This window comes from Equus asinus, chromosome 8 (genome assembly GCF_041296235.1).
Source record: "Equus asinus isolate D_3611 breed Donkey chromosome 8, EquAss-T2T_v2, whole genome shotgun sequence".
Lineage (NCBI taxonomy): Eukaryota > Metazoa > Chordata > Mammalia > Perissodactyla > Equidae > Equus > Equus asinus.
This window is the reverse complement of record NC_091797.1, coordinates 14372024-14384908: the sequence shown is the minus strand read 5'-3', so window position 1 is coordinate 14384908 and position 12885 is coordinate 14372024. Positions and strand designations below refer to the sequence as shown.

The 12885-nt window shown below is 46.1% G+C and overlaps 1 long non-coding RNA gene across 2 annotated transcripts in view; it reads right to left on the bottom strand.

Moving 5' to 3' along the window:
• Positions 1-855: 855 nt before the first annotated feature.
• Positions 856-12885, bottom strand: part of LOC139046052 (uncharacterized) — a 19826-nt gene continuing 7796 nt past the window's right edge. The window contains exons 2-3 of one of the 2 annotated variants that reach the window (XR_011505612.1): positions 4621-4872; positions 856-1171 (exon numbers count right to left, since the gene is read on the bottom strand). This is a non-coding gene — a long non-coding RNA (uncharacterized lncRNA). Of the gene's footprint in view, positions 1172-4620; positions 4873-8915; positions 9495-12081; positions 12148-12885 lie in introns of those variants that run through there. The other variant, XR_011505611.1, reaches the window with a different exon arrangement.

Below are 12885 nucleotides of genomic sequence, written 5' to 3'. Positions count from 1 at the left end.
TAGTTGTGGCATGTGGGATGTTGCCTCACCGTGGCCTGATGTGCGGTGCCATGTCAACGCCCAGGATCCGAACCGGCGAAACCCCAGGCCGCTGAGGTGGAGCGTGCGAACTTAACCACTTGGCCACAGGGCTGGCCCCTAAATTGCTATAATTTTTTTGGACAGCAATTTGGTAACAGGTACCAAGAGACCTAAAGATAGATGTTCACATCCTTTTACTCGATTATCCCACTACACAGGATTTATATAAGGAGTTAATTCAATTGAAGAAGATAGCCATCTGAAGAAAGAGACTAATTTTATGTAAGATCTACTCTAAAACAATAAAAATAAACCTAAGTGTTCAAAAATAGAAGGATGATTTTTAAAAAATTAAGCTACGTCAACTGAAGGGAATGTTATACTGATGTTAAAATTGTAATTATGAATACTACGTAATAATATTGAAAACACTGTTTAATGAGGTAGTGTTAAGTTAAAAAACACAAAAATACACCTACACAAAGATAATAGTTAAGCAAAATATATATGTATATATGCAAATATATATATGTATATATGCAAATATATACCTACTAGGGAGAAACACAGAAAAAAATAAAGTAGATGTATTAGGGAGGTGAGATTGATACAATTAAAAACTGTCACAAGTTGGACTCCCCAGAAGGTCCCCATTAGATAACAACAGTCCTACCTCCTCCAGATGATTAGGGCCAAATACCCCTTGAGGCAGGTGACTTCTTTCTACACCTGCTGATTTCTTGGCATGAGGAACCTGAAGCTGTTACTGCCCAAGGTGGAGTTGTCTGCCCGCCACAAGACATGCCAATAGTCAGGAGGCAAGTTCATAGGAGAGAAAGGACTTTTTATTACAGCTTCCTAGCAAGAGGGAAGATGGTCAACTAATGTCCAAAAGAACCATCTTACAGAACAAAGACTACAGGCCAGTTACATAGGGGGCTGGTCTCCGGGTGGGGGAGGCATCTGGTCTCCAGGTGGGGACCTCCATCTGGTCTCTGGGTGGGAGCAGACCTCTGGTCTTAGTTCCTGATAGTCCTTTGTTTTACTGGATATGCGTCAGCGATCAGAGCAGTGTCCCATACCCTGATCTTTCAGTTGACATTAGTGGTGGTTATCAGCATAGGCTCTCTGCCCAGGGATCATCACATTCCTAAGGAACTCAAAAGAACAAAGTTTCCAACTTTTAGCATCTGGGAGGAGCCATAAAATCTACAGAGCTTGTCTGGGTTAGTTAATCAGAGGTCATCCAAATTTACAATATCATTTCTTTTCTACAGTATGGCTTCCCTTATGTTAAACTTATGTTGAGCCAGTATCAACATGATTGGGCAGCAGATGAAACTTGAATGGAATTCTTGCTATACACTCTTGGATGTTTCACATCTTCTTCCTGGGAGTCAAGATATCTGAACTCTCAGAGCCCAGAGTTGCGGGAACAGGAGCAAAAATTCTCCCAGTGGGTCTCTGGGGGAAGCAGGGCCTCTCCTACTTCCACCTCTTGGTTTTCAGATCTATGTAATCTAACTATTAGGGACACTGTGCCATATCATGGTTGTTGATTTAGGGTATGCAGTGTAAGGCATCGCCTCCAAGCTGGCCTTTCAGTGGCATCTCAATAAGCCATTCCATTGCTATCTACCTATGTGATGCAGTTTGGGATGGGGCCAGTGATTCCCATGGTCATGTACCTGCTACCACGCCTTATTTGCTATGAAGTGTGCCCCTTATTCCTTTGCAGGATCCCCTCTTTCTGAATCAAACTCCCTGTAAGCCTTTGGATAATGGTGCTTTCTGGAGCTCTGTAAACAGGAAAGGAAAACAGAGCTGGAATATTTGTTGATTCCAATCAAGACTAATAGTTTCCACTTCCAGAGTAGAAGGAGTCTAGTGAAGTTAACTTGCCACTAAATGGCTGGTTGGTTTCCCCCAAGGGATGGTGCGAACTGGGGACATAGAATTGGTCTCTAGTGCTGGCAGGTTGGAGCAGCAGCTCTGGTAGCAGCAGTAGCTCCAGCTGTCTTGCTAAGTGGGAGCCCATGTGGTTGAGCCCATGTATATTCTCCATCCCTGCCACCATGGCTATGTTGTTATGCCAACACTGAGGCACAACACAGAGGCTGGCTGATGTCAACTGATTGAGTCATTCTCTCTGCTTAGTGCTTAGTGTCTTCTGTGGTTCAGTCAAGAGTTCTGGGTGTGAAAACAGACTCAGATATGGAAACTAAGCAAGGGATCATGAGTTTTTATTGGGACAGCTGCCCTCAGCCTCTTGATCATTCATCTTTGATTATTTTGGTTGGGTACATTGAACAATACTCTTGTTGGCTGCCCATCTGTCTTGCCTATAGGACTGCTCTATTCTATTAACCATCTCCATAGCTTTCTGTGGGGCAGGCCGCTCTTAGCACCTCTCCAACCTTGCCTTTCACTGAAACAATTAAACCCACCTTGCCTCTAATGGTTAGGCACTGCCACGATCTCTAATATTTCAGGCTATTACCATCCCCGTTATTGTCAAGGACCCTAGTTTTGTAATGACATCTCCTGCCGTAAGCTCTGGAATATAAAAGAGAGCCACCAGTGCATTTCTCAGTGAATCTGATGTCCCTCTTACCAGATCCTTCCTTTCTTGCTTTGGTAAATGGAACGTCCTCTGAGCATTCACTTGGAAAATAGTCATCTGGTGAGGTTTCCGGCCTTACGTAATAAATCCACTCAAACATGCCCCCTTCTCTGAGAAATTTGGTTCCTTTTTCTACTGTCTGCAAGAGAAGTTCTGGCATCTATTCCTCATTGAATGTGGGCACCACTTTCTCCAAGTGTCTAAGAGCCATCCTAGCAGTGTGTACTGGGGTCCTTGCCAGGGTCTTGTTGGCTGCCCATCTATAGCCATCCTATAGCCCAGGAGAATGCTCCCATATCAATCAACACTCCCCTAGCCAACTTTATGATCTACTTCCCCTTGTCCCACACCCTCAGAATCCAATCCCATACATGCTGTCCTAGCTCCGCGGTACATCCTGGCCAGGTCCTGCATCTCCTTCAGGGTATTGTAACCGCAGTCCCTCTAGGACAAGTTCAACTGACCCCATCTCTTATCAACAGAGTGATTAAGAATTGCTTTGCAGAAAAAGTGCAAAGTCACACAGCCAGAACATGCACGGAAGAAGACATTGTGACCTGAAATGACCGCAGAACCAAAGATCCTCCTCCCCATGGAACCCGAGGACCAGAACACAGTGGAACTTGAAAGTTGGACTCTTATCAGAAGCAAAGGGTCCCTCATCAAGAAGATCTGGGGTTAAAATTCCTTCCACACCTCATGAAAAATGTTTAGAACCCTGTCATAAAAGTTTAGAAGCTCATAAATATTTAGAACCCCATAAATATTTAGAACCCTGTCATAAATGTTTAAAACCTTACCATAATTTTTTTTTTTTACTGGGAAAGATTCACCCTGAGCTAACATGTGTTGCCAATCTTCCTCTCTCTCTCTCTCTTTTTTGCCTCCCCAAAGACCCAGTACATTGTTGTATATTCTAGTTCTAAGTCCTTCTAGTTCTTCTATGTGAGCCACCGCCACAGCATGACTACTGACAGATGAGCAGTGTGCTTCTGCATGTGGGAGCTGAACCCAGGCCACTGAAGCAGAGCACACTGAACTTAACCAGTAGGCCACCAGGGCTGGCCCCCACAAGTGTTTGAAGCCCACCACTCAAAACCTGTCCCACCAGCATTTTTGCATGCCAGCCTGTTCTCCCTAGCCTCTTAAATTTTGCCCCAATCTTGAATCAGGGAGACAGATCTGATGGCACATGCCCTCTGTCTCCCTGCAGGTCAGTATCACAGAATAAAGCTGATCTCTTTTCCCAAAGGCTGATGCCGTAATTAACAGGCTGTTTATGTGCATCAGGCAAGAGAACCCCAATTTTGTGTGGTAAATGTATGGTCACTTTCCTCCTTTGTAGACTCAATGCATCCCTGAGTGGGTTTGTTGTGACTTAATGGGCTATGTTACTGGCTATAAAGGATTATTATAGGTCTAGTGGCAAGAAGGAAAATGGTGGCAGATTCTGATGGGGACACATTTTGTCTTGCTAGCCAGAGGCCTCAGCACCATCCTCAAGTGAGTGATGAACACCAGCCTTTGACAGGAAGAAGCAGGCCTTTTCTGCAGATCTAGAGGCTTCAGGGGAATATGCATATTCAAGCCTTTCACTGCATCAATCCAAACACCCACATCCCATTGATCAGGGACCCACTCTTTCCAATCAGAGCTTGGACGTAGGTGTAACTGACCTGCCACTGAGAGCTCAGTCTCTTCTGGAGCTCTGCTACTTTCATGCTTAAGTCCTGAGCCTGAGCTTCAGCTTTATCTACCCTGCAGCTATTAGAGGTGAGTCTCATTGTATTCTGCCAAGGAGGTCCTCTGGCTTTTATATTTAGCTTTTAATTGCTGATTAATCACCTCAGCCTTTCCTGTCTATCCTCAGAACATCTTTTGCCCCCAGCAACTACCTTCTGATACCATTGTCTGTCTTTCTCTTTACTAATTCCCTCATGCTTCTCAAATACTGGTTCCATTGCCCCAGCTGGTACCTTCCCTTCCAATGCTATGCCATCCCAGAAAGTGTCAACGATCCACACTGCTGCTCTGGGCTCGGCTTCATCCATCCACCCAGCCACAATGGGGTCGTTATTTCCAGCCAGCTGGTGGGTGACCCAGCTTTAGCATCTCTTTCTTGCATCACTCCTGCCATCACCATCACAAGCTGGGTTTCCTGGGAGGCAGACTCTGCAGTGGAGATCAACATGCTGGAGGCTGGTTGGAGGGTACTCTTCGGTCAACATCTGTAGGAGTGTGAAGAAGCAAGGATTGAGCACAGAGATGTTTGGCTCTGACACTGTCACAACATCGTCCTCAGCAGATTCCCCGAGGGTCTCTGGAACTGGGGTGGCCCTGACGTATTGTCCTCCAACTGAGGACACTGACCAGTCACTGGATGTGGGACGCCCCTTGGGGTGAAGCAGCTCTCTTCAGCAGAGGGTAATCGCAGGAAGAGGGGTTGAGTTGGGATCTGTCAGCCGTCTACCCTCCCAGCAGCTGGAGAAAGGCGACCTAAAAGGAGGGCCTGGATCTGAGCAACACTGCAGTGTCCACTACCAACACTTTCATAAGTTGTTGTAACTGTATGTTTCTTCTTCTTCTTCTCCTTTGTTGTTCTTCTTCTTCTCCCCAAAGCCTGCCCAGTACATACTTGTATATTCTAGTTGTAGGTCCTTCTGGTTGAGCTATGTGGGACGCCACTTCAGCATGGCCTGATGAGCGGTGTTAGGTCTGTGCCCAGGATCTGAACTGGTGAAACCCCGGGCTGCCAAAGCAAAGCACACAAACCCAACTACTCGGCCACTGGGCCAGCCCCTATAAGTGTATTTTAATAGTAAAAGAAATCAAGTCATTAAAAAAAAGTTACTCAGCAGGGCTGGGCCCCGTGGCCAAGAGGTTAAAGTTCTGCGTACTCTGCTTTGGCAGCCCCAGTTCGTGGGTTCGGATTCTGGGCACAGACCTACTCCACTCACCAGCCGTGCTGTGGAGGCATCCCACATGCAAAAAAATAGAAGAAGACTGGCACAGATGTTAGTTCAGGGTGAATCTTCTTCACCAAAAAACAAAAAGAGATTGTGCAGGAGAAAGTGGTGACACACCTTGTGTTCTTTGGTCCAGAGACTTTGTGCTTTGTCCTGGGGACATTTCCCCACCTGGGGAATGGCTTGGACCTCCCACAAAACAAACAGAAACTTAGGAGCAGCTTGGCCAGTGAACCCGCTGATAGTGGGTAGGTGACGCTCTCCTGACTCACCTCCCCCACCCCACCCAGCCCAGACCACAAACAGGCGAGTCAGGTGGCAATTCCAGGCCGCTCCACAGCAGAACAGGCAGGCCACCTGTGTAACCTGGACAGACGAATCGAGGCCTGGCTGCTTCTGCTTGGAGGCCTGTTGCCACCTGGCACCCGCACTAAAAAGAAACATAAATCTGACACCTAAGACCTTGAAAAATAATGTATGTCTTTACTGAAGCCTGGAGGAAATGTGGCAAGGACGTTTTATCACACTTCCTGAAAAAAAATTACACTTCCTGAAAATCCCATTTCGTGGGTCTGCCCCCGTGGCATAGCGGTTAAGTTTGGAATGCTCTGCTTTGGCAGCCCAGGTCTGCAGGTTTGGATCCTGGGCGTGGACCTACACCATGTGTTAGCCATGCTGTGGTGGTGACCCATGTATGAAGTGGAGTAAGATTGGCACAGATGTTAGCTGAGGGGTAGTTTTCCTCAAGCAAAAAAAAAAACAAAAAAAAAAAAAAGAGAGAAAGATTGGCACAGATCTTAGCTTAGGGCTAATTTTCCTCAGCAAAAAAAAATGTCCTGTTTGGACAGCTCATTCCTAGCTTTTGTTCATTCAAGCTGCTGCTTTCTGAATCTCTCTTTTCTACTGCTGGCAAAACTCCAAAGACCCCTTCCTCCACCTCTGGATATAGTCCTTTGTTTCACAAGTACATATGCAAATTAATTTTATGTATATAAATCAACTTAGCCTCTCTCTGCAATTTTCAATTCTCCTGTTCTCATTACCCTCAATAGCATGCAAAGGGCAAACACAGACTCCTTAACAGAGGGGGATGTCAAATTTAACCCTGTCAGACTTGAACTGGTAAAATGTTACATATTTTTAATGCTATATTCAGTGATGACACATTTCACCAGATGAGAAGAACCCCACAATAAATTAACATGTGGGAGCCATTCCTTCTTAGAGCTGCCATCTCCTTATCATTTTTTGTTTTTGAGGAAGATTAGCCCTGAGCTAACTACTGCCAGTCCTCCTCTTTTTGCTGAGGAAGACTGGCCCTGAGCTAACAACTGTGGCCATCTTCCTCCACTTTATATGTGCCATGTCTGCACCTGGGATCTGAACCAGCCAACCCCGGGCCGCTGAGGAGTGGAACATGTGAACTCAACCGCTGTGCCACCGGGCTGGCCCAAAAATTGATATTTTATATTGGCAAATGAATTATCCTTATAAAAGACATGAAGCACACATAAATTGTGTACTGGCAAAGCCAACTTTTTAATTCATTCATTTCTTCCTCTGTTTGATATTCACTCACTCATTTAGCAAATATTTGTTTGCTAAGTACTTACTATTTTGGAGTAATACAGTTATATAACATCAATCTCCAACTTTAACGGGGAGAAGCGATCCGTAAATAGTCGGTTACAATGGCGTGCTGAAGCAGAAGGGGCTGGAGGAGCTGTAGAGAAGAAAGGCGTGAAGGGAGGGCAGCGGTGGGGAGGGCACCTAATTCAGCCTGGGAGTTGGGTATGTCTGAAGGTGGTTTCAGGGAGAGGTTTATGGACAAGGTGGCATAGAAACTGTATCTTAGGGAATTCTTCGAGTTTTCAGAAGACAAGAGTGGGAGAAAGATGTTCCTCCAGAAGGGATGGCATTTGCAAAGACCCAGAGACAGGAGGGAGCGGCGTGCTGGAGGGCTGTCACTGGTTCGCTAGGGCTGGAGGCGGGTGTGGCTGCCGAGACCCTGCAAGAGCTGCCGCAAGGCCGGTTTGCAGAAGGCCTGGAATGCTGCTCTGAGGAATTTTCTCCTTACTCTCAAGGGGATGTGGAGCCTCCAAAGCTACTTAGCGAGGCATGACATCATCAGACGTGCAGGTAGCACGTGAGGGGTGGTAGTACTCACACCCGTGCGTGGGGGTGGCTTCTGTATTGGTTGCATTTAAAATTTGAACATAATAGTAAAGAATTGAAATAGTAAATGACTTGCTTTTAATAAATTAAAGCAGATACTTGGATATAACTCTATATAACAGCACTCTGAGCCCCTTGCTTTTAAATGCTATTTTAGGGCTGACCTGGTGGTATAGTGGTTAAGTTCACGTGCTCCATTTTGGTGGCCCAGGGTTCACTGTTTCAGATCCCGTGCACAGGAGCATACAAAGACATACACACTGCTCATCAAGCCATGCTGTGGCAGCGTCCTACACACAAAATCAAGGAAGATTGGTATAGATGTTAGCTCAGTGACAGTCTTCCTCAAGCAAAAAAGAGGAAGATTGGCAGGGCCAGCCCAGTGGTGCAGAGGTTAAGTGCACACATTCTGCTTTGGCAGCCTGGGGTTCCCCGGTTCAGATCCCGGATGCAGACATGGGACCACTTGACAAGCCATACTGTGGCAGGGGTCCCACATATAAAGTAGAGGAAGATGGGCACGGATGTTAGCTCAGGGCCAGTCTTCCTCAGCAAAAAGAGGAGGATCGGCAGCAGATGTTAGCTCAGGGCTCATCTTCCTCCAAAAAAGAAAGAGAAAGATTGGCAACAAATGTTAGTTCAAGGCTAATCTTTCTAACTGAAAAAAAAAAAGTTATTTTAAATGGAGTCATCGCCAGAGCTGTGGGAATAGCATGCATTGCTCACATCCAAGTTTATCTGTGTTCCAGCTTTTAGAGAGACCCCTGGTACAACCTCTAGTACCAATGGAGATTAAAATATTGTGTTTGTTTACAATTTTATATTTATTTCCACTTTCTTTTTATTTTTCCCACTGATTACATTTTTAGTTTAAAAAGGAAAGAAAATATGGGGGCTGGCCCCGTGGCCTAGTGGTTAAGTTCTCGTGCTCCGCTGCAGGCAGCCCAGGGTTTCGTTGGTTCAAATCCTGGGCGCGGACATGGCACTGCTCATCAAACCATGCTGAGGCAGCGTCCCACGTGCCACAACTAGAAGGACCCACAACGAAGAATATACAACTATGTACTGGGGGACTTTGGGGAGAAAAAGGAAAAAATAAAAAAATCTTTAAAAAAAAAAGGAAAGAAAATATGAATGAAGAAAACATGCGCAGAAGATCAATATCTTTCAGTGGCTCTTTTACTTACTCACATATTTACAATACACATTTGAGAATATAATGCCCCTTCCCTGAGTAGTCTGTGGTCTATATACTAAATTTGCATTAGAACTTAGATAAACTCAAGGGAGTAGGGAATGCATGTGAATGTCATTTGTTGTGGTGTATTGCAGCAGGAAAACAATTTTTAAAATCCAAGCAATGCTGGGGTAGTAAAAAGAACACAAATTTTGGTAACAGACAGATCTAGGTTCAAATCCCAATTCTGTTAGTTACCAGTCATGTAACATTGGGCAGGATATGTCACCCTTCTAAATCTCAACTCCCTTTACTTAAAATAGAGCTAATAACAATTTCCTTGCAAGATTGTTGGGGTAAGTGAAAGAAGAATGTATTCAGGGCTTGTACAGGTGTTTAAAAAGTGGTGGTTAACAGTAGAAAGATCACTGTGAAGGTGATGTGGAGGAGACTTCTGAAGCTGGGTTGCTCACCAAGGCCAGATGCAGAAGAGTCACTCAGGAAGATGGGCAGTCAGCACAGGAGGCCTAAACTAAGGCAGATGCAAAGGGGAGACAGAACAACTTTCAGAAATATTCATACCTTGATCATCACAGTACAGTAGGCTAACTACTCTAAGCCACAACCCCCAAATCTCCATGGTATAATATAATAAAGGTTTATTTTTCCTCTGACTTAGTTCAGGTCTTCTGAGAAGCAGATGCCAGGATGAAATTAGACATGCAAGAGATTTATTGGGGAAACACCTGCAAAGGATAAATAGAAGGATCCCAAGGGAGGCAAGGAGAGCTTTCAGACCACAAGGCAGGTGTGACACCTGCAAAGGAGACAGGAAAGGAAAGAGGACTGGGTAGGAAGAGCCCTGGACTTGAGCATAGTCCCAAGAAAGATTCAGCCGGGCCAGTGGAGAATCTATGGGTCAAAGTCACCTGCTAGAGGAATGCTGTGTCTTACAGGAATGGGTTTGAATTTGCACCCCCACTGTGCTCAGTCACTGGCTGGGAGCAGCCCATGGGAAGTGTAACCTTGCCATAAACACAGTGATAGTCCAGTGGGGCAGCAGCTGGGGCCACAGTAAATCTTGTTCCCCCAGCAGGAGCTCTGAATGGCACACTTTCATGACCCCACACCCCCACATCCCAGGATGATGCAGATTAGTTCTGGGAGCTGGAGAGCTCCTTGAGTCATTCAGGGCCCCAGGCTCCTTATATCTATGGTTCTGCCCTCCTCTAGGATCCTGAAGTTCTCTCCATTCAGTTGGCAGATAGGGAAAGAGAATGCAGATAACACGTGAAAGGTTTCCACTGTTTCACCTGGACTTTGCTCCCATTCCCTTTGTTCAGATTACGTTGGCCGGGATGCAGTCATATGGCCCCATCCAACTGCAGGAAGACTGGAATATATAGACCAACTGCAACAACCATTTGCATGAGGCAGATGGGCAATGTCCCCAGGTTCTGGCTTGGATTACTGGATGGATGGTGGTGCCGTTCATTGATATAGAAAATACAGGAGGAGGAGGCTGGCTTTAGAGGAAGCAGAGCTATCTAGTAGCCAGCTGGATATTCAAATCTGGAACTCGGGGTTAGAGATAACTCAGGTGGTAGTTGAAGCTGTGAGTTGACGGGAGATAGTCTTAGCACCAGGAAAGAAAAGGGCTAAGAACACAATTCTGCAGAACACCCAAATTTTAAGAGACTACGTGAGTCAACGTCTATTTCAATTTCCTTTTAGTGTGCCTTCCCGTACTGCAGAGTTAGAAAGCTAAAAACGACATCTCCCAGACTTCTCTCTCCCATGGGTTCTGCAAGTCGATTGATACCTTGTAATTATCCCTTTCTGCTTAAACTAGCCAGGGTGGGTTCTGCCCTTTGCCCCTAACCCATGATGGGTATAGTCAGAGAAACCTGAGCCTTTGAAAGAGGCTGAGAAGGAAAGGCCAGAGAAATAACGCTAACGCCAGGACAGACGGCTGCCCCAAAGTCAGGGGAGGGGAGAGTTTCAACAAGCAGTCAGCCATACATGGTGCAGAGAGGCCAGCCACTGTAGAGTAAAATAACGCAGCCAGGAGATCACAGAGGACCCTGACAGGAGCAATTTCTGGGGAATAAGAGGGGAAGAAAGCCGATTCAGGAGATTTAGGAGACTCTTCCCTTTTATTTAGACTCAACTTATTAAGTAAGAGTGAGGGGTTATAGTCAGGTATTCCACACGGTTTGAGAGGTACAAGGAAGATTATTCCATGCTTATGACTGTGTCTAAAAATCCAACATGGTGGTCCAATCCCCCTCCATGTAGAAATTTTTCTTCTGGCATCCTTTATTAAAGGAGGCTTTAGCCCTGGATCCGTTAGTTCTGTGAAACAGTTCTCTGAACTTCTGTTTTTTTAAAAGAGAAAAACATCCTTTAGAAAATGGATGTACTGATATCTAGCCTGCCTTCTGCACAGGCAGAATGGCGTAGGAGAGAATAGCACAGGATTTGGACTTGGCTAGACCCAGGCCTTAATCTTGGTTTCCCACTACTTGGCTGTACGGCCTGTGGCAAGTTCCCTACTACACCCAGCTTTCTCCTGTGTAAAACAGGGATAATGCTATCAACCTCCAAAACTGGTTATGGCGATTAATTGAGGTACGTAAGGCATTTGGCACAGGGACTGACAACTAAAAAGTACCTAGTAAATGGTTCATTTTATAAGTGGTCAAAAATATCTTTGGGAAATAACGACCATTCCTGCCTTCTTCACAGGATTGCTAGCCAAATGAGATAATATGCAGGAAAGCAGAATATAAGGTCTATTATTAGAACGAAAGTACAGCATGAGAAGGTCACCCTTAAGCCAGAAATTGACCAAGTCCCTTGCCATCTCGATTGTGCTGTGGCGTGGGTGGGGAAGGCAGGGCCAGGAGAAGAGGAGCCGAAGAGGAGCTTCAACTGTTGCACTGTTTTTCTCAGGGCTGGCCTTTCTTGCAGTAACAGACACTCCACTGCAAAGGGACAGTTGGTTCATACCTTCCTGTTGGCAAAGATGGAATCTCTGTGCCTGGTAGAGCTGGGTAAGTTGAAGGGGCAAAGGGAGCAGATATATTTGCTGGACACTGGGTAAAGGATTCACTTACCGAGAACCTGATTCTGGCTGGCTTCAATGCCACACTGCCCTCCCCTTCCTGCCTCTTTCTGGGCCTCTGCAGAAAGCACACACCAAATGTGTACAAGGTAAGAATCCAAACTAGCTTACACGGAGATAAACCACCTGCTCGTACAAACAGGAAGTCCACAAACCCCTGGAGGGGAGCAAGTGAGTTCCTCCGGCTCCCCTGCGGAGCCCAGCCCTGCGCTTGGCGCTCCACTCCCACAAAGAGGTGGACCAACTCCATTCTCCTAGCCCCCTTTCTTTGCTCCTCCTCACAGAAACACACCATAAAGGTGCCTACTGGTGGCCAAAGGAGGCCCACTGATGGCACCACCTCACCCATATTTGACCCCCTATTCCGCCGATCTCTTTATGCTCATACTTGTTAGAGCCTAAACACAGTCAGAGGAGGGAGTTTTTCACTGTGGATTGTTTTATTTTTTCAGTTAATTGTTGTTCTAATCCACAGTCAGCCATCTTCCCTGTTACCTCAGTCTAAGAGGTGAAGAGTTTAAAACCATGCTGGAGTTCAAGGTCAGGTTGCCTCCTGCAACTGGAGGCACCTCCCCTCCTCTCTCCCGTCACCTGCTGAACAGGTGTCAGGGCTGGCTGAGTCAATGAGCTAAGAGGGACAGCCCTGGCTCTGGCCACGGGAGGCTAAGTCAAGCCCTGCTGATTGCTAACCTCTGAGCCCTCACATCCTGTAATTTCCCGAGATAGACCTGTGATTACCAACGCCCAACCTACTAATCGCCGCCCAAGCCCAGGAGTTCTGAAGAAGTGGGGGTGT